This window comes from Dipodomys spectabilis, unplaced genomic scaffold (genome assembly GCF_019054845.1).
Source record: "Dipodomys spectabilis isolate Male_0828 unplaced genomic scaffold, ASM1905484v1 ptg000108l, whole genome shotgun sequence".
NCBI lineage: Eukaryota > Metazoa > Chordata > Mammalia > Rodentia > Heteromyidae > Dipodomys > Dipodomys spectabilis.
Window position 1 is genome coordinate 23,223,278 of NW_024870785.1, and position 22,389 is coordinate 23,245,666.

At 40.9% G+C, this 22,389-nt stretch overlaps 1 pseudogene; it reads left to right on the forward strand.

Moving 5' to 3' along the window:
* The first annotated feature begins 14,281 nt into the window (after window positions 1–14,281).
* LOC122114487 lies at window positions 14,282–20,259 on the forward strand (annotated as a pseudogene).
* The last annotated feature ends 2,130 nt before the right edge of the window (window positions 20,260–22,389 follow it).

The window sequence follows — 22,389 nt, forward strand, 5'->3', positions numbered from 1 at the left end:
CCTTAGGTAGTGAATTTTTTAATGTTCTAGGAAAATCCAGGCTAGAAGACAGATCTGAGCACTTGCCTGTAGCTGCGTCTGTGGCAGCTGCAATGGCTAGAGCCGCCATATCTACAACACAGAGAGTCCAGGACAAAGATGCCAGCTGCAGCAGCCTAGCAGATTCTACTCAACACCAGCAAGAACTGACAAAGAGCAGATATCTTCATCCTGCATATTGCAGACCAGAGACAACCCAGGAACCAACACTCTGGCATGAATAGAACCCCTGACATCCTCATTCCTTTTCAGGGAGTAGAGGAGGGTAGGCTGCCCCTCCCCCACCACCACTGGAGCTCTCCATCTTTGATACAGAGAAAGGCCCAGCTGAGCAGCTAGCTCCAACTCAGGCCCTATCAATGCTTGATAAGAAAGGTACTCTTCATCTTGCCCATGTAATTGTAACCCCTCTGTATGGTATATTTACAATATAAATAAATAAATACATAAATAAAACAAAAGATTCATTTAGCAGGCCACAGAAACCTGACCTGACCTGCCAGGCTCAACTCCACCAAGGACAAAGTCACCCAGACCAGGCAAAGAAAACTCCACCCCCAGAGGAGTGGCTTTCTTCACTGAGTAAACAGAGCCAGAGTCTGCCCCTCCCCACAGCAGCCTAGTCAATCAACTGAAATTCAGTAAACATAAACCCTGAGAATGGCTCTAGGCTGGTCTCTGTGAGTCTCTCAGAAGCTAGCCCTTCAGGAAAAAGCTACTGTTTGCTGAAAGGCCTCAAAACTACCCAGATCCTAGCTTCATCACAGCATCTCTAAACTAGAGGAAACAGCCATCTCCCTCTTTTGTGATACTCAAAGCAGATCTCCCTTTCACTGAACTAGCCTGGGAGAACGATCTGGGTAATGCAGAGCATTTTCTGCCTGCTCAAACAAACTGACTTAAGAAACCAATCAATCGCAAGAAAGAACAAACATTTGAATCCTTATCTTGGGGTTATTTTAGCCTAACATCAACTTATCTGACCTTGACTCAGACATATACTCATACTCATACTCAGACATATACATTACAAATAAGGGAAACCATGGGACCTATGTTTCTTTGGGCCTGGCTTACTTCACTTAATATAATTTTTTCCAAGTCTTTCCATTTCCTAACAAATGGGGCAATGTCATTCTTTCTGATGGAGGCATAGAATTCCGTTGTGTATATATACCATATTTTCTTGCTCCATTCATCTACTGAGGGGCATCTGGGTTGGTTCCATATAATTTGAGGAGGGGAAGGGAAAAAACAAATCGTTTACATAGGGATACAGGTGGACCCATTGCAACAATGAGATGTACAAGTTGTTATTTCGAAAACGAACTTTACAACTTTGGTGGGGGGAGGAGGATTGGGTGGGGGAGGCAGGGGGAAGATGAGAAGGGATTGGAAGGGGAAACAAAGGAAGAGGCTACAATGCTGGATAAGAAATGTACTCATTATCTTGCCCATGTAATTACCCCTCTGTACAGTATTTTCACAATAAAATAAAAAAAAGAAACCAGTCAAGGGCTGGGAAGGTGGCTCAGTAGTAAAGTGCTTGCCTTGCATGCATGAGGTCAAGGGTTCGATTCCCCAGCACCACATAAGCAAAAAGAAAAAAAAAGCCAGAAGTGGCACTGTGGTTCAAGTTGTAGAGCGCTAGCATTGAGCTGAAGAGTTGAGGGACAGCACCCAGGCCCAGAGTTCAGGCCATACAACCGGACGCCTTCCCCCCCCCCAAAATAAAAGAAACCAATCAAACCACAGGAAAACCAAACGTCACAAGCAGAACAGAGACTCCACCAATAGACTGGTTATGAACACAAGGGAGATACAGGATCTTCCCATGCCCCCCCCTCCAAAAAAATTAAAAGAACTCTTTCTTGTACCTTTTTTTAATTTTTAATTTTTAAAAATTGTTTCCTATTAATCTTGTTTTTTCCTCTTATAATTTTTACTTTAGGTGTATATATATGTGTGTGCTTTTTTAAAATCTCTATTGACCATTTGGTGATTTTTTTTCTTTTCTTCATTCTTTTCATTTTTTTCTCTTTCTTTTTTGCGTGACTTAATTGCTGTTCTGTTCATCCTCAGATATATTCCATCGTCAATTATTAGACATTATCCCCCTTTGTGTAAACATTTAATCCAGAAATTAATTATTCAACTCACAACCTCTTTGGCTTAAATTCCTCAATAGCACTATTATGTCTTTAATGCTATATAATATTTTAAGAATTTTTGTTTTTCCATTTTTTCTTGTTTTTTTTTCTTCTCTTTTTTAATTTCTCTCCTATCAGTCTGTCCAATTCATTTACCTCTCTGAGATTAGGACTTGGTTAAATTCACTCTCCTTTTACCTCTCCATATCCCTCTAATCCTATTTTTCCTCACATTTCTCCCTAAACCTAACAATTTCTGGTTTGCCAAATTCTTCATTGCTGTTCTTAACCCATTCATCCATAGTTGTTTGATGTTGACTAGATTGTATCTGTTGAACTAGATTGTATCTGCAGCCTTTTGACTGTGCAACTACAGGACTTTGGTTGATGCTTGCCTTAAAATAGTCTTCTAGCACAAAATTGGTGTTACTTTCATACCAAATTGGGAGAACAAGCCAGAAAAACACAAGAAAAAAGGCAAGTCCGGGTATTTCAATTCCCACTCATGATAATCAGGTGACAGAACAGTTCATGAATAATCCAGAGGAGAGTTCCCAAAGAGCTCTACAAACAATTCTGGTAAACATGGTGAATGACAAGATTGAAAACCTGCAAAGGACTGAGTGTGAGCGTGATAGGGAGAGAAAGAGCAGGCAAACCAAAAATCAATACAGGAATCTCATGAGTGTGAGGAAGCTACTCAAAGATTGATACAGGAATTGTGTGAGCAGGATGAGAACAGTCAAAGAGAAATAAAGGAATTGTGTGAGCAGGCTGAGAACACTCAAAAGAAAGACACGAATTGCATGAGCAGGCTGAGAACAGAGATAGACACAGGAATTTTGTGAGCAGGCTTAGAACAGTCAAAGAGAACTACAGGAATTGTATGAACATGAGGAAGTTAATCAAAGTGTAAGTAATATAGGAATTGAGAGAGCAGGATAATAGACAAAGATCAGTAGAGGCATTCATGGAATCCATAAACAGAGAGCTGAAAGAAGTCAGGGAGACTACAAAGGGAATGCTGAATGGAGCCCAACAGAAGGAATGGGAGTCCAAGGAAACTATAACCAATCAACTAAGTGATTTGATAATAAACACTGAACACTAAATTAAAGAAGCAAAGAAGTTCATAAAGCTCTAAAACAAAGCTACAACAAAGAATTTGAAGCCATCAAAGCTGACCAATTAGAAGGAAAAGAAATAAAAAACAAAGTAGAAAGTCTTCACAGTAGCTTAGACCATGCAGAAGATAGAATCTCGGGGAATGAAGACATCCTAGATATTATAGAGAAAGAACATACAACCATCCAAGGCAAATCCAAGAAATATGATAGATCTATTCAAGATTTGAGAGACACCTAATCTGAAGATAATGGGTGTAGAAGAGCACCTAGGGACAGAAGTTAATGGTCTAGGAAATCCGTTTAACAGGACTGTAGCAGAGAACTTCCCAAACATGCAAAAAGATAGGCCTATTCAGATACAAGAGGCTTTTAGAAATCTAAATAGACCAGACCGGAACAGGACATCCCATTGTCACATTATAATCCGCACAGGATCAATTCAGACCAAGGAAAATATCCTTAAAGCTGGCAAAGAGAAAAGATCAATTACCTATAAAGGGAAACCAATTAGAATCACCTCAGATTTCTCAGCAGAGACAAAGCAAGAAGAGCCTGGAAGGATGTATGCCTTGCCCTAAAGACAAACAACTATCAACCAAGAATACTGTACCCAGCTAAACTCTCCTTCCTAACCGAAGGTCAAATAAAAACATTCCATACCAAAGAAAAATTGAAACAATATATCTCCACCAAACCAGCCTTAAAAAAAGATTCTTAAAGATGTCCTACACATAGAAAACCAACAAGACCACAACAAAGGCCAAGAAACCACACCCAACTGAGAATCCAAGAACCATAGGAAGAACTCAGTTGTAGCAGCCCCCAAGGTGAATAACATGGCAGGAACTCCCAAATACCTCTCAGTCCTATCTCTCAACATTAACCAACCTAACTCTCCAATTAAGCGACATAGACTGTCTAGTTGGATTAAAAAGCAAGACCCTTCTATCTGCTGCCTTCAGGAGACACCTTTCCCATAAAAACAAACACATTTTGAATGTGAAAGGCTGGAACAAAATCTACCAAGCAAATGGCCCCCATAAACAGGTGGGAGTTCCAATCCTAATATGAGATAAAAAGAGACTTCAAATTAAAATTAGTGAGAAGAGATAAAGAAGGTTGCTACATACTAATTAGAGGATCTGCACTCCAAGAGGATGTTACAATTCTAAATATCTATTCGCCAAACAACGGAGCACACAAATATATCCAAGAAACACTATTTTCTCTCAAATCTCACATAGATCCAAAGACATTAATTGTTGGGGACTTTAACACACCACTATTCCTACTAGATAGATAGGCTGTTAGTGTGGCTTGATCTCAAAGACTCACAACCCTTGCTTGACTTTTTGCTTAAGGCTCATACTCTACCACTTGAGCCACAACTGATCTTCTGGTTTTTGCTAATTGGAGATAAAAGTCGCATAGATTAGTCTGGCCTCAAACTTGGATATTAAGATTTCAGCCTTTAGGTCCATAGCTAGGATTACAGACATGAGCCACCAGTGCCTATCTAAATTGCTCTTCAAAGACCCTTTTCTGGGGGTTGGGCATATGTTTTAGTGGAAAAATGCTTACCTAGCTTGCGTGAAACCCTGGGTTCAATTCCTCAGTACCACATAAACAAAAAAAAGCATGAGGTGACACTGGGTTCAAGTGGTAGAGTACTAGACTTGAGCAAAAGAAGCTCAGGGACAGTGCCCAGGCCCTGAGTTCAAGCCCTTGGACTGGTAAAGAAGAAGACCCTCTTCCCCAATAAAGGCTCATTCTGAAGTATTGATGGTTAGAATCTCAAAATGTGCATTTTGAAAAAGACACAATTTAGTCAAGAACAACATCTAACACCAAAGCCCTTACATCCATACTTAAAGAGGAACTAGTACTATGTTTTTCTTCTTGGGTCTGATACTTGTTTACCTTGCTCATTTTGCAAAAGATGGCTAGTTTCTCCCACACTATATTTGCAAACCAAATTGTCTGTCCACATGAATTCCTAATTAATCTCACAATGGCTCTACAGTCTGTTCTATATTAACTTTGGGGGAACTTTCCTAGAACTCCAAACACTTTTTGTATAAAATTTGAATAAAAAACTTAAAATGACATTTAAAAATGAGATGAGAAAATACCTTGTTCATTTTTTGTTGATCATGGGGCCAGAACTCAAGGCTTGGGCACTGTCCCTGAGAGTACTTTGCTCAAGTCCAGTGATCTACCACTTTGAGATACAGTGCCACTTCCACTGAATTGTATGTTTGTAAAAATCTTTAAGACTACTCGAAGCCTTCAATTTGCTTTGACCTCATCACTTATATAAACTGTCTAATATGCTAACCAGAACTCTTTCCTGAGTAGCAGTGAGCAGCTAAGTACCCATACCCTCTTGAGTTCAAGCAGTTGATTTGGTAGCTTCTAAAAGTTTAAAAATCCCACCTCTTCTAAAATGAACTGTATTACGTATGTATGTAGGGGAGCCCAGAAAGACCCCTGCTGTTGGGCTTAGATGAGGTGTTGCCCACGGAAGAGGAGAGGCCTCTCACCAGGCAGACTAATGGTCCGGAGGAAGATGGCAGAGGAGAAGCTGGAGGCTAAACAAACTCTGGCATACAAAGCAGTTTTAAAGATCCAGTGAGCAGTCCTATGCTAGAGAATCACATCAAGTGTGCCATCACAATACAGAGAGTTTGGCCAGAGAGGAAAAATTCAAACAGCTTGGTTAAGGAGACAGATCTGAGCACTTGCTGGTTTCTGCAGGTTCAGCAGCTGTGGCTGCTGCAGCGGCCTCCCTATCAATAGAGAGACACAGACAACAAACACTGTGAACTAATGGATTCTACTCACCATCAGCAAGAACTGACAAGGAAGACGTGAAGGACCTCTACGATGAAAACTTTAAAAACCTGAAAATGGCAGAACTTAGGAAGTGGAAACTCTTCTCCCCTCCCCCCAAAAAATGTTCCTGGATTGGGAGGAACAACATCCTAAAAATGGCAATATTTCCAAAGGCTATCTACAAATTCAATGCGTTACCTATCGATATTCTGACCTCTTTCTTCAATGAAATAGAAAAGTAAATCCAAAAATTCAAATGGAAGAATAAAAGACCCCAACTAGCAAAAATGACCCTTAACAGAAAGAACATTGCTGGAGGAATATAAATAGCAAACTTCAAACTCTACTACTAAGCCATAGTCATCAAAACAGCTTGGTACTGGCACAAGAACAGACCTAAGTACCAATGGAATCGAACTGAAAACCCACAGACCTATAGCCACGTAATCTTTGATAAGGAAGCTAAATAAATAGAATGGAAGAAAGACAGCCTCTTCAGTAAATGGTGCTGGCAAATTTGGTTAATTGCCTGTAGAACACTAAAGCTGGATCCTTATATATCACACTGCACCAGCATCAACTCCATATGAATCAAAGACCTCAAAGTCAAAGCAGGCACTCTGAAAACATTATAAGATGGAATAGGAGAAACACTAGGTTTCTTTAGCACAGGACAAAATTTTCTTAATAGAGACCCAGAAATACAACAAATCAAAGAAAAGTTGGACAAATGGGATTTCATGAAGAAGCAGAGCTTCTGCATGGTAAAGGACATAGCTGGCAAGATCAATAGAAAGCCCACAGACTGGGAGAGGATTTTCGCTAGCCATACAACAGATGAGGGTCTCATATCTAAAATATACATGGAACACAAAAAATTAAATCCCCCAACTACAAATCTTCAAAGAAACAACTGCCTGATAAAAAAGTGGACTAGAGACTTAAAGAGAAACTTTTCTGAAGAGGAAATAAAAATGACCATTAGACACATGAAGAAATGCTGAACCTCCCTACCCATGAAAGAAATGCAAATGAAAACAATACTGAGATTCTACCTCACCCCAGTTAGAATGGCTATGATCAAGAACTCTAATAACAACAGATGCTGGAGGGGATGTGGCCAGAAGGGATCCCTACTACATTGTTGGTGGGAGTGTAAACTTGTTCCACCACTTTGGAAAGCAGTATGGAGGTTCCTGAAAAGACTTCACATAGAGCTCCCCTATGACCCAGCAATCCCACTTTTGGACATTTACCCTAATGTTTACAAACAAGACCACACTAAAGCTACCAGCACAACTTTGTTTATTGCAGCATTATTTACCATAGCTAAGATATAGAACCAACCCAGATGCTCCTCAGTAGATGAATGGATCAAAAAAATGTGTCATATATACACAATGGAATTCTATGCCTCCATCACAAAGAATGACATTGCCTCATTTGTGAGGAAATGGAAAAACTTGGAAACAATTATATTAAGTGAAGTAAGCCAGGTCCAAAGAAACATAGGTCCCATGGTTTCCCTTATTTGCAATAACTAGTATATGTTTGGGACAAGCAGAAAAAGTCAAAAGCTATGTACACATGACCATACAAGATGATGTTAAGCGAAATGAACCCTAAGATAGAGACACAAATATCCTCTTTCTTGCGTGCTATTGTTTCTAAAGTATTTATAATGTACCATGTGATATTTTTTGTTTCTTTTTATGTTCCTTCCAAAGGTATAACCCCTGTTTTCACAGTATTTGATGTCGGTGCCCTGCATCTTGTATATACACTTCTCTAATACAGGGAGAGGAATGGAAAAAACAAAATGCTTAAATAAGGATACAGGTTGATCCATTGTAACAATGAGATGAACTTTACAACTTCAGTGGCAGGGGGTGGGGGTGGGGGTGCAGTGTAGTTGTGGAGTGTGAGGGAAGGGATGGTAGGAGAAAAACAAAGGATGAGGCAAAAATGCTCGATAGGAAATGTACTCATTATCTTGATCATGTAATTCTAACCCCTCTGTACAGTATTCTTACAATAAAAATGTTCAAAAAAGAAATGTTCTCATAACATTATGTATGTAACTGTATCCCCTCTGTACATCATCTTGACGGTAAAATTAAATTTAAGAAAAAGCAAAGAAAAAACAGACAACACTTGTCACCATCTAACCAATAAGAGCTGAGCCCCATCCCTCTCATTCTCCTCTCTGATTAAGGTTATTTTCTAACTTTCCTTAAAGGTGAACAGGTTTCTCTTATTTGCAATAACTAGTGAATGTCTGAGACAAGCAGAAGCGGTCAGAAAAGTTGATGTAAGGCTAAATGAACCCCAGGATAAGGATTCAATGTTTTTTTTTTCTTTCTTGCGATTGTTTCTAACATATTTATAAATGATTTCTTTGTTGCTTTGTATGTCCCTTCCCCATAGTATAACCCCTGTTTTCACTGTACTTGAAGTTGGTATAATTTGTGGAGGGGAAGGGAAAAAACAAATTGTTTTTAGGGATACAGGTAGACCCATTGCAACAATGAGATGTACAAGAAGTTTTGTCGAAAAAGGAACTTTACAACATTGGTGGAGGGGGAGGTGAGAGGGTGGAGGAGGGTGGGTGGGGGAGATGGGAAGGGATGGGAAGGGGAAACAAAGGAGGAGGCAACAATGCTTGATAAGAAATGTACTCATTACCTTCCCATGTAATACCTCTATATGGTATTTTCACAATAAAATACATATATATACATATATTTAAAAAAACAAACATAAAAATCTGAACAGATGGTGCATCCAGTGCTGTTTCTGTTAAGCATGCTGCTGCCTTCTAAAACTACAGAATTTTAAGGAACCGTGGAGAAGCAGGGATCCCACTGAAAAGGAACTCTAACAAAATTAAAGCTCCTTTCTAACATTGGCATTTTAGGACATTTCAGCCTCCTATGGGCAGATGACAGACTTACAGGAGCAAGAATGTGCATGTTCTGTGCAAATATTCTATCTGTCCTTTGCCACCATCTTGTCCTCCTCCACAATGTGCTGGCTCATGTTGTTCTACATAGTTAGAAGTTCTTTGAAAGTCAGAATCCAGTCAGCCAGTGACTTTTCTAGTTCCTGCATTTAAACACAAGAAAGAGGGTATAAAGAAAGTCTTCACTCTATTTGATGTTGGTATAATTTGTGGAGGGGAAGGGAAAAAACAAACCGTTTAACTAGGGATACAGGTGGACCCATTGCAACAATGAGATGTATAAGTCTTTATGTCGAAAAACAAACTTTACAACTATGGTGTTGGGGTGGGGGAGGATCGGGTGGGGCGAGGAGGAGAGTATGGGAAGGCATGGGAAGGGGAAACAAAGAGGAGGCAACAATGCTTAATAAGAAATGTACTCGTTATCTTGCCCATGTAATTGTAAATCCTCTGATTGGTATTCTCACAATAAAAAAATTAAAATATAAAAAAAGAAAGCCTTCAACTCAAGCTGCTGCTGTTCCCATACCTATAAGATAATCCTTTGATTAGACTCAAGGGGAAGAGGACCAGTCAAGGAAAGGGACCATAGGAATGAAGACCTACCTTGTTGGCCAGCCTCAAACCAAGTTGCCCTGAAAAGAACATTCCTTCTTGCTTTCCTTTTCATTGCCTCAATATCTCTCTAATGTTTATACAACTCACTCTGATTTAAAATATAGGTCAACACCTCAATTTAGAGAACAGTGAAGTTAATATTTAGTTGATATATATATATTTTTTGGGGGGGGTCCGGTTGTGGGGCCTGAACTCTGGGCCTGGGCGCTGTCCCTCAGCTCTTCAGCTCAAGGCTAGTGCTCTACCACTTGAGCCACAGCGCCACTTCCGGCTTTTTTCTTTTTGCTTATGTGGTGCTGAGGAATTGAACCCAGGGTCTCAGGCATTCAAGGCAAGCGCTCTACCACTGAGCCACCTTCCCAGCCCCTTAGTTGAAATATATTTAATAATGCTATATGTATTTAAAAGGAGATAAATAGGTGGTATCTTCTTTTAAAAATCTGAGGAATGCAGTGCTGAAATCGTCATCACATACAATTTCTCTTCAACTGGCATTATTTTTTGGCTAACTTTTGAAATGAAAGAGTGTAAGAAATTTTTAAAAATATAATTAGTGCAGATTTATCAGCAAAAAATTCATCTGGCTGTGGATACATAATTTGTTGGTTTCTCTATTTTTCTTTGTGGTGGCTATCAAACAGAATTTTATGAAAACATAGGCAAACGATCAGTAGCCATACCCTTGATGATTTGGGTTCTATTTAATTTTTTGTGCTTATCCTGGGACTTGCACTCATTGCCTGTGCACTGTCCCTAACTTTTACTGCTCGAGGCTACTACTCTAAAACTTGAGCCATAGTTCTACATCCATACTTTGGTTGTTAATTGGAGATAAGACTCACAGACATTCTGTCATTGGGCCCAACTTCAAACCAAGGTTCCTATATCTCAGCCTCCATAATAGCAAGGATTATAACCATGAGCCACTGTTAGCCACATTGTGTCTTTTTTTAGAAGCATCTGTAAATAATAATAATAATAGAAAACTATCACTATAAAGGCTCAAACCTGTAATCCCCTACCTATTTCAGAGGCTGAGATCAATAGGATCATGGTTTAAAGCTAGACTGGTCAGACAATTCAGTTTGTTATTTTTTTTAACCTGCTGGTCCCAGAGCTTAAATTCAGGCCTTGGTACTGTATATGAGTTGCTTTTCATTAAGGCTAGTGTTCTACCTCTTGAGCCACAGTGAGTAGTATATTAGAGGGAAGAGGTAAGGAGACTGCCCAGTCTGGCTCCAAACTACCATCTAAAAACCTAAGCCTCCAAAGTAGCAAATCAGACATTATTATTTTCAACTAAGCAGCAAAAATAAACAGACTGGAGGTATGGTTCAAGTGTTACAGTTTCAGCCTTGTTTGGAAAAAGTTAAGGAAATTTAAGCCCCAGTATTGGCACATATGCACACAGAAGCATGTAGATACATACATACACAGGATCCTATACTCAATTCCCCGGGATGAAAAAAAGATTAAAATATTAAATTAAATTAGAAGGACAAAAATAAGTAATTTAAACAGTTAAAAAATAAAACACTACCATAGCCAGGTGCTGGTGGCTCATGCATTTAACCCTAGCTACTCAGGAGGCTGAGATCTGAGGATCGTGGATCAAAGCCAGCTCAGACAGGAAAAGTCCATGAGACTCTTATCTTCAATAATCCACTCAAAAACCTTGAAGTGGCGCTGTAGCTAAAGTTGTATAGTGCTAGCCTTGAGCTGGAGACCATAGGTACTGAGCCCAGGCCCAGAGTTCAAGCCCATGACCAAGAAAAAAAAACCCAAACAAATAGAAAATCAAAAACAAAATAAAAACCTGCCATAGCTGAATTGTGACTAAGGTGGTAGAATACTTTCTTCCCATAAACTAGGTATGAGTTCAATCCCCAGTGTTGTTCATACCAAAACAACCCAATAAAAGCACACCAAGAACTATCTAACAAAAATATATCATACTTGGTAAAGAAAATTAAAACTTACAAAAATAATTGAAGTAGAGCTAACATGTGACTCATATCCTATTAAACACCAAAAAAAAAAAAAAAAAATGGCAGAACTTGAGCTGAAAACAAAACAACCCTCAGAGAGAGTCCCCAGGCCCTGAATTCAAGCCTTTCCCAACTCCCAAAAGAAAAAACCCTCAGGAGTTGAGTTTTTGTTCCTGCCAGCTTTGAGCAAAAAAAATCCAAAAATCTCATGGACAGTGAAGTAGTGTGGAATAAATTGTAGAGCCTGCTAGTTTTGATCTAAGAAAACAAGCCAGGTTTCTCTGGCTCATGCCTTGTCCCTGACAGACAATACGTAGGCACTGAGTTCAATCCCCACAACTGACAAAATAACTAAATAAATTAAATTCTGAGTGTGAATAGCTAGGTTCTAATAATAAAGGACATGAACTTTAAAAAAGGTGGAAGGCAAAATCAAATAAATGAAAAGGTGCAAAAAGGAGCATATTAAAGATTTCTAAATCATGGCTCAAAACTGTAATCTTATTTGCTCAGATTGCTGAAATCTAAGGATCATGGTTCAAAGCCATCCTGGGCAGAAAGTACAGGAGACTTATTTTACTGTGTTCAGTACTGGGGCTTGAACTTGCTATGATTTCCTTATGGCTAGAGGTCTACTTCTTCCTACCTCTTGGCAATTAATTAGAGATAATTGTCTCATTGATTTTCTTGCCCAGATTGCCTTCGAACCATGATTCTAAGATTTCAGCCCAACCTGTAATGCTCTTGGCTTGCTGTTGATATTCTAATCTCCTATTGACCACCGAAAAATCAGAAGCTGAGCTGTGGCTTAACTAGTGAAACCTACCACCATTAAGGTAAAAATAAATAAATCCTCAAGGAGAGTCATAGGCCTTAATTTCAAGAACTAACAACCAGCACTCAATTTGAAAAAAATAAAAAAAGAACCTCAGTCACCATTACCTGAGTTTGAGCCCTAGAAGAAGAGCTACAAAAAAGAGAAACAGCCTGTAGTTTACCTGTGTTCAAATTTGTAAAGCATGGTAGTTTCAGGAGGAAAGAAAAAACTAAGCATGAAAGCTAGCCCCTAAGAACAATTGTCAAAAAAAGAAATAATAAATACCTGAAAAGGTGAAAGAAAAGGTAATTAAAGATTTGTAAATGTTGACTCACACTTATAATCCTGAGTGCTAAAGTCACTGAAGTCTGAAGATCATGGTTCAAAGCCATCATGGGCAGGAAAGTCCATGAAACTTGCTTCAGTTTGTTCAGTCGAGGGACTTAAACTTGAAGTGTTTTGCTCATGGCTAAAGCTCTACTATCTTCTGCCTATTAGTGGTTGATTGGAGGTAAGTCTCATAGACTTTCCTGCCCATGCTGACTTTGAATAGTGATCCTCAGATTTCAAGCCTCACTGTACTGCCCTTGACTACCCATGGGACTCTTGTGTCATATTAAACACTTAAAAAAAGGCAGAAATTGAGCTGTGGTTCAAGTAGTAGAGCCTTCTACCTTTCAGTTAAATAAGTAAATCAATAAAACCTCAGAAAGAGAGGGGCAGAATGAGAATGAAAGACGGGAAATCCTACACTAAGCAAAAGTAGAGAAATGTAAATATCACCTGTTGTGGAAGAAATAAATTGTATTGTCAAAGCTTATAGAATTCACAAACTTTATAGTCCATGATAATGATAATTTGCCTTGTGAAGGTTAAAATATGTTTGTGACTTCAACTAAATATCACTATTCCACAATTCTGTGAAATAAGAGAAATTTAGGTAATCATCTAATCTCAATAATAATAAAAACCTCAGAAAGAGTCACCAGGCCTTCATTTCAAGCCCTAAGTCACTAACCTGCCCCAACTCCGACCAAAAAAAAAAAAAAAAAGGCACTATGACCAGGACCTGAGTTCTCACACTAGGAGCAGAAGCCAAATGAAACAAAAAGTAGACTGTAGTAGTCCTATGGCCCAAGTAATAAAGCAAGCTACTTTTAAGAGGAAAGAAAAAGAAAACCTGAGTATGAAGGCTAGACCCTAAGCCCCTGACTCTTCCCATAATGGAAAGTGGATCAATCATGGAATCCAACAGTTTATGCTTGTTCTTGGGATCACAGTTGAAAATGCCCCTTCAGGTCTAGGCCCTCCAATCAAAAATGGAAGGAAGGCAGGCTTGTTCTTGGCTTCTGGCACACAAGGACCTTGTGCAGAGGAAGTTCCTCCTCTTGTTTCCTGGATCCCAGGGTTCAGCCTCTCTTGTGAGTCAGAGTGGGAGTTGGATGGCAGGATGACCAGAGGATCCAAATAGAGTGGCAACTTTGCTAATGGACTTGCAGCTGGCAGCTGGATGCCAGGGTAGGTGGGAACTGGTAGGGTCCTCTGATTACCCAGCAATAGGGAGACTGAGTTGGAGCACCTGCTGGCTCCACCTATAATCAAGTCCGCCCCACCTCCTCTGCCCCTGTAACAACCAGTGGTATAAATGGGGATCTGAGTTCACTGTGTCAGATTCCTGCTTCCCAGCTCTACCTGTGGGCACCACTGCTGAAGACACACATCCAACTGCTCCACAGCCCTGCACCATGAGGGAGATTGTGTACATACAGGCAGGCCAGTGTGGCAACCAGATTGGCACAAAGGTGAGCATGGCACTGGCCATGGATCTGAGTCTCAAATTTAGGGGAAGGAGAAGGAGGACGGGGTTGGAGTGTGGAGGTGGTGGTGGTCATGGCTAGGCTGAGGTAGGTGGGGCTCCTTGGTGGCCCCTAACCTTCTGCAAATGAAGTCCCCCAGATAGCTTCTCCAATTTCCCTAATTTGTGTGGCCCTGGTGGGTGTGGTTTTTAAGCAAGGCTGGGGTGGTTTCAAATCCCTTGCATGTCTTAGTCTTACCTGAGCCTCAAGTCTTTGTATTTAGTTTCCTGGGAATAGACTAATGCACTTTTGGTCTGGTTTGAATGCAAGGACTGCAGTGTCTTTGAGCTGAAAGATACAGAGGATTCCCTTTGTGTCAACTGATGAGTGTCAGATAATTGAGAACAGTTCTTCTACCTTAATGAAAATTTCTCTGAGTTTTCATGCCCCATCTCATCTCCCTTAAGTTGGGTGTTTTCTAAATCAGTGGTTGTCATGTATGCTCTGAGGACACTTGGAGTTCTGGAGACCCTTCTAGCTGAGTCTTCAAGTTACTGCTTTGGCAATTTCATGTCCATGTAAGGCCAGCTACTCGTCATAGAATACAAACAGAATATGGTACCGTATAAGATGGAATACTCTAGGAGAACCCAGATGTCTTCTATTCAGCCAGATAGCAAAGAGATTAACAAAACTAAAATATCACCAATTTCTGTGCTTTTTTTAATTTAGAAAATGTAATTATTTTTTACAAATATATTTGTGTCAACAGGACATAGGTTTCTTATAGTTACTTTAAAATGCATTGTTTGGACAGTTATCATTCTACTTCATAATACACTTCTGTTTCCATCTCAGTTTTGGGAAATGGTAAGCGTTGAGCACAATATTGACTGCACTGGCAACTACTATGGAGATAGCCATTTACAGCTGCAGAGAATCGAGGTGTATTACAATGAGGCAGCTGGTGAGTGTCTCCCATCTGGCTTCCCATACCATGGCAAAATAGTTCCCCGGGGAATACTACTGACAAGGAAGGAGTTCCTGCCTTTCTTATGGTAGTATTGTAGTTTTAATTTGGGACCTTGATCTTTTTTTTTTTTTTTTTGGGTCCGGTCGTGGGGCCTAAACTCTGGGCCTGGGCACTGTCCCTCAGCTCTTCAGCTCAAGGCTAGCACTCTACCACTTGAACCACAGCGCCACTTCCGGCTTTTTTCTTTTTGCTTATGTGGTGCTGAGGAATCGAACCCAGGGCCTCAGGCTTGCAAGGCAAGCGCTCTACCACTGAGCCACCTTCCCAGCCCCTAGGGGACCTTGATCTTGTAAGTCAAGTGCTGTATCCAACTGAGCCACTCCACCAGATACTTTGTTTTAATTTTTGAGTATACTCTTGTATACCCAGGAAAGCCTTATACCTGAGTTCCCCCTAGCTCTACTTGCTGACTAACCACATCTGGATTTTTTTTTTCTGGTCATGGAGCTTGAACTCTGGGCCTATGCACTGTCGCTCAACTCTTTAGCTCAAGGCAAGCAGCTCTACCACTTTCAGTTTGCTGGTGTTTTATTGGAGATATGAGTCTGGCCGGCTTTTTGTGCCCTGGCTGGCTTTGAACCGTGATTCTCTGATCTCAGCCTTCTGGGTAGCTAGGATTAAAGGTGTGAGCGCGTTTCACATAATTAAAAATGAGACTGCCTAAATATGCATTCTAAAACAATTGATAAAATATAATATAATCCAATGCCATTTGGTTGTGTTCTGATCATCCTTCTAAGCTCAAGGCCTGGGCACTGACTATGAGCTTCTTTTGTTTTGGGTAGTTTCTTGGAGATGAGTCTCCCAGACTTTCCTGCCCCAGCTGACTTCAATCTGCAATGCTAAGGTCTCATCTCAGATTTTTGAGTAGCTAGAATTACACCCTTAAGCAACCAGAGCCCAGTTACATTGCCTCTTTAAAATACAGATTAAATTTCTAAAACAATATTTTGAAAAAGAAAATTTAAAAAATTTTAAAGAGGGATGTTCAGTCACTAATATATATGAGAATAGTCCAAATCACAAAGCATAAATAAAGTGTCTCACCCTGAAATCTATAACATTTCTGGTCTCGAGCATTTTGAATATGAATACTTGGCCAACAATAAATTCTTTTTAAGGTTTTTAAAGTAAGAAAACATTCTTGTGATGTAGAAAAAACCAATACTAATTTGTAAACATTGCTTTTAAATGAATCATATTGTCTTTCCTATCATAAATAGCCTAATTGAAGTCTACAGAGTAGATTTTCAGTTTTTGTAACTGCCAATGTAAAGTTCATTTAATTTTATATTGAGTTTCCATTCTACATTATTGTCTACAAACAGAATCGTGGATAATTGGCTTTCCTGTGTATTAAACCAATGAACAAGTACAAACAAAAGTACAAAGCCATTTAATTTATTTGAGTTTTATAGATCTACATTTTGGGATGTCCTCACCTTGGTATTTTGTGTTAATATTGTTTAAGTAATCATCTGATTTTAATCATCTGATTCCTTGGTTGAGAGTGTTTGGGTTGGATTGTGTCACTCCTATGAACAGTATTTTAGGTTGTGTCTTTATTAGATCCTGTATATCCAGCAGGATGGCCAGTTTTCTTCATGTGAATGTTTAGGAAGGGGGTATTCTAAAACTGGTGTTTACATCATGTTAAGTGCTTTCCCTTGGGCCAGATCAGGTTAAATGGGAAATTGCATGTCATTGCCCAAGGTTGCTCTGAGAATTTGAATACAGGGATATGTGCTATTTGATAACCATTATTGAAGCATTATAAGACAAGAAATATGTATTGTATATATTTTCCCCAGGAAAGCCTTACACTTGAATTCCCCTACATCTACTTGGTGACTAGCCATACCTGGCTCTTTTTGTTTTTGGTGTGGGGAGGGGTCGGTCATGTGGCTTGGACTCTGGGCCTAGGCACTGTCCCTCAACTCTTCAGTTCAAGGCAAGCAGCTCTACCTCTTGAGCCACAGTGCCATTTCTGGTTTTCTGTTAGTTTATTGGAGATAAGAGTCTCCCAGACTTTTCCTGCCCCAGCTGGCTTTGAACAGTGATCCTCTGATCTCAGGCTCCAGAGTAGCTAGGATTACAGGCATGAGCCACTGGTGCCTGGCACCTGGCTCATTTCTTGAGAAAGGTAATTGGGGAAGGGAAGGGATAGTGGGAGCACAACAAAGGAAGGGGTAACAATTTTTGACAAGAAATGTTCTCATTTCCTTACTCATGTAACTGTAAGTCCTCTATACAGCACCTTTACAATAAATTAAAATTAACAAAAAAAGAGAAAGATGCTTGCTGATAGGCACTGGTGACTCATTCCTGTAATGCTGGCTACTCAGAAGGCTGAGATTTGAGGATCATAGTTCAAAGCCAGCCTGGGCAGGAAAGTCCCTGAGACTCTTATCTCCAATAAAACACTCAGGAAACTGAAAGTGGGGCTGTAGCTCAAGTGATAGAGTGCTAGCCTTGAGCGGGGAGCTGAGGGACAGTGCCCAGGCCCAGAGTTCAAGCCCCACGATGAACCAAAAAAAAAAAAAAAGGTGTTGTCACCTTTCTTTTGCCCCATTAGACTCAAAGCCTGATGCTCATCTTTGCCTCCTGAGTAGCTGAGATTTCAGCCACCATGCCCAAAGCAAAGGAATGAATATTCATGGAAATAGACAACTGCCAATGTCCTTAAAGTTGCTGAAGCCTCTTACATGGGGATTCATGCTCAAGATATCTTTTCTGTTTCCATGTCTCAAATGCTGTAATTTTTTTTTTGGGGGGGGGTTCTGGTTATGGGGCCTGAACTCTGGGCCTGGGCGCTGTCCCTCAGCTCTTCAGCTCAAGGCTAGCACTCTACCCTTTGAGCCACAGCACCACTTCCGGCTTTTTTCTTTTTGCTTATGTGGTGCTCAGGAATGGAACCCAGGGACTCAGGCATGCAAGGCAAGTGCTCTACCACTGAGCCACCTTTCTAGCCCCTCAAATGCTGTAATTTTTGTAATGAATGCTGAGAGTCACTTAGAATCACTTGCTCTGCCCCCTAAGTTCCTTGTCAAGTATAAGCCTAAGTCAACTCTTGTTCCCACAGGCAACAAATATGTTCCTCGGGCCATCATGGTGGACCTAGAGCCAGGCACCTTAGATTCAGTGAGATATGGACGAGTTGGCCAGAGCTTTAGGCCAGACAACTTCATATATGGTATGTCATCATGGTCCATGGGTCCTAACATCCAGGCATTACAGTGCTGGGCTGAGCCTTTATCCACCTAGATATTGTCCTCACCAAACCTACCTATTCCAGTCCATGGGAGTCATGCCCCTGGACATTCAGACAGTTCAGATCAGTGTCACTCTGCACGCCCTCCATGACAAAACAGCCTCTGAAGGAAAAGAGCAGCAAGCAGGGAAAGCCTCCAACAAGGTTTCAGCGCTGCTGGTCATTTCAAAGGCCTGGCAATAACAGAGAACCACTTCAGGACACCAGAAATTAAAGCACAGCTATGTGTGAGCAAGGTGCAGACAAGTGCTTGCAGCTTAGCTTCACTGTAGCCACACTGTACTCCTGTGCCTCTTGTGAAATTAACTACATTTCCAGTATTGAGGCAGGCTCGGTTCTTCATTTCTAGAAGTACTTGATTTGGGTTAAAATGTATTTTCCTCCACATTGTCTTTACTTTTCTTTAGAACCTGGATGATTTGTAGGGTCCCAGATACATCGAAAACATTTCCTTATTTCACCAAAGTGTATCTAAAGTAATAGCAAAGGTTAGCTCAGAAGAGTCCTATTGTCTTCACAATAGGACAGGCACAGTCATTATTCTTGGAGTGTGTGTCTCATCGTGTCTTTGTGTCTCATAGGCCAGAGTGGGTCAGGCAATAACTGGGCCAAGGGCCACTACACAGAGGGAGCCGAGATGGTGGAATCCGTGCTGGATGTGGTACGGCGGGAGTCAGAAAGGTGTGACTGTCTCCAGGGTTTCCAGCTGGCCCATTCCCTGGGAGGTGGCACCGGGTCAGGCATGGGCACCCTGATTCTCAACAAGATCCTAGAGGAGTACCCAGACTGCATCATGAATACCTTCAGCATCATGCCCTCCCCCAAGGTGTCAGACACTGTGATTGAACCCTACAATGTGATCTTGTCTCTCCATCAGTTGGTGGGAAATGCAAATGAGACTTTCTGCATCGACAACGAGGCTCTGTACGACATCTGCTCCCACACCTGAAGCTGCCCACACCCACCTATGGAGACATGAACCACCTGGTGTCAGCCATCATGAGCTGGGTCACCAACCGCCTGCGCTTCCCCGGACAGCTGAATGCAGACCTGCGCAAGCTGGCCACGAATTTGGTGCCCTTCCCCCGCCTACACTTCTTCATGCCTGGCTTTGCACCCCTGACCAGCCGCGCTAGCCAGCAGTACCATGCTCTCTCAGTGCCCGAGCTTACCCACCAGATGTTTGACGCCAAGAACATGATGGTCTCCTGTGATCTGCACCATGGCCGCTATCTGACAGCGGCTGCCATCTTCCGAAGCCGCATGTCCATGAAGGAGGTAGATGAGCAGATGCTCAACATGCAGAGCAAGAACAGCAGCTACTTTGCAGACTGGATTCCCAACAATGTGAAGACAACTGTGTGTGACATCCCCCCGCGTGGCCTCACGATGTCGGCCACCTTCATCGGCAACAACACGGCCATCCAAGAACCCTTCAAGCGGTTTTCCCAAAAACTTAGAACCATGCTCCAGCGCAAGGCATTCTTGCACTGGTACATGGCCGAGGGGATGGATGAGATGGAGTTCACTGAGGCTGAGAGCAATATAGATGACCTGGTGTACGAGTACCAGCAGTGCCAAGATGCCACTGCTGATGAACAGGGGGAATTTGAAGAAGACTAAGTGGAGGAAGAAGTTTAAGACTTCCCATTGGTAACAGTGAAACAGGAGTGTCAGAGCCTGCCAACTATTTCTCAAATGAATGTTGCTTTCCTGAGCAACTGTTGTAGTCCTGCTGTGTATCATCATGCACAGACTTTCCTGGCAGGAATTCACTGATGGTGAATGTAAAAATTCAGATTTCTTTCTTTTTTTTAATTTTAATTTTTATTTATTTATTTTATTTTATTTGTGAACATACTGTACAGAGGGGTTACAATTACATGGGCAGGATAATGCGTACATTTCTTACCAAGCATTGCAGCCTCCTCCTTTGTTTACCCTTCACATCCCTTCCCAGCATCCCCCCTCCCCCCCCCCCAGTCCCAATCCTTCTCCCCCCCCCCCCCCCCACACGGACATTGTAAAGTTCGTTTTGGACATGAAAATTTGTACTTCTCATTGTTGGAAGTATCCTTAAGCGACTTGTTTGTCCCCATCTCCTCCACAAGTTATACTGACATCAAATATAGTGAAAGCAGTGTTTATACTGTGGGGGAGGGACATACAAAGCAACAAAAAAATAATCTTATAAATGCGTTAGAAACACATGTATGAAAGAAAAAAACATTAAATTACATATCTAAGGGTTCATTTTCCTAACATCACCTTATCTGACCTTTTCCGCTTGACTCATACGTATACTAGATATTGCAAATAAGGGAAACCATGGGGCCTATGTTTCTTTGGGCCTGGCTAACTTCGCTTAATATAATTTTTTCCAAGTCTTTCCATTTCCTAACAAATGGGGCAATGTCATTCTTTCTGATGGAGGCATAGAATTCCATTGTGTATATATACCACATTTTCTTGATCCATTCATCTACTGAGGGGCATCTGAGTTGGTTCCATATCTTAGCTATGGTAAATAATGCTGCAATAAACATAGTTGTGCTGGTAGCTTTAGTGTGGTCTTGTTAGTAAACATTTGGGTAAATGCCCAAAAGTGGGATTGCTGGGTCATAGGGGAGCTCTATGTGGAGTCTTTTGAGGAACCTCCATACTGCTTTCCAAAGTGGTTGAACAAGTTTACATTCCCACCAAGAATGAAGTAAGGTTCCCTTCTGTCCACATCCTCTCCAGCATCTGTTGTTGTTAGAGTTCTTGAATTTTGCCATTCTAACTGGAGTGAGGTGGTATCTCAAGGTTGTTTTGATTTGCATTTCTTTTATGGCTAGGGATGTTGAGCATTTCTTCATGTATCTATTGGCCATCCTTCTTTCTTCTTCAGAGATGTTTCTCTTTAAGTCTTTCGCCCACTTGTTTATTGGGCAGTTGTTTCTTTGAGGATTTGTTGTTGGGGGATTTAATTTTTTGAGTTCCAAGTATATTTTAGATATGAGACCCTTGTCCGTTGTATGGCTAGTAAAGATCTTCTCCCAGTCCGTGGGCTTTCTATTGATCTTGCTAGGTATGTCCTTTGCCATGCAGAAGCTCTGCAACTTTATGCAATCCCATTTGTCCAACCTTTCTTTGATTTGTTGTGTTTCCGGGTCTCTATTCAGAAAATTTCGGCCTGAGCCAAGGAGACCTAGGGTTTCTCCTATTCCATCCTGTAATGTTTTCAGAGTGTCTGCTTTGACTTCGAGGTCTTTGATCCATTTGGAGTTGATTCTGGTGCAGGGTGATATATAAGGATCTAGCTTGAGTTTTCTACAAGTAGTTAACCAATTTTGCCAGCACCATTTACTGAAGAGGCTGTCTTTCTTCCATTCTATTGTTTTAGATCCCTTATCGAAGATTAGATGGCTATAGGTCTGTAGGTTCATTTCTGGGTTTTCAATTCTATTCCATTGGTCCTGAGGTCTGTTCTTATGCCAATACCAAGCTGTTTTGATTACTATGGCTTTATAGTAGAGTTTGAAATTTGGTCTTGATATTCCTCCAGCAGTGTTCTTTCTGTTGAGGAGCGTTTTTGCTATTCGGGGTCTTTTATTGTTCCATATGAATTTTTGGATTGCCTCTTCTATTTCCTTGAAGAATGAGGGTGGAATTTTGATAGGTATCGCGTTGAATTTGTAGATAGCCTTGGGAAGTATTGCCATTTTCACGATGTTAATCTTTCCAATCCAGGAGCATGGGAGGTTTTGCCAT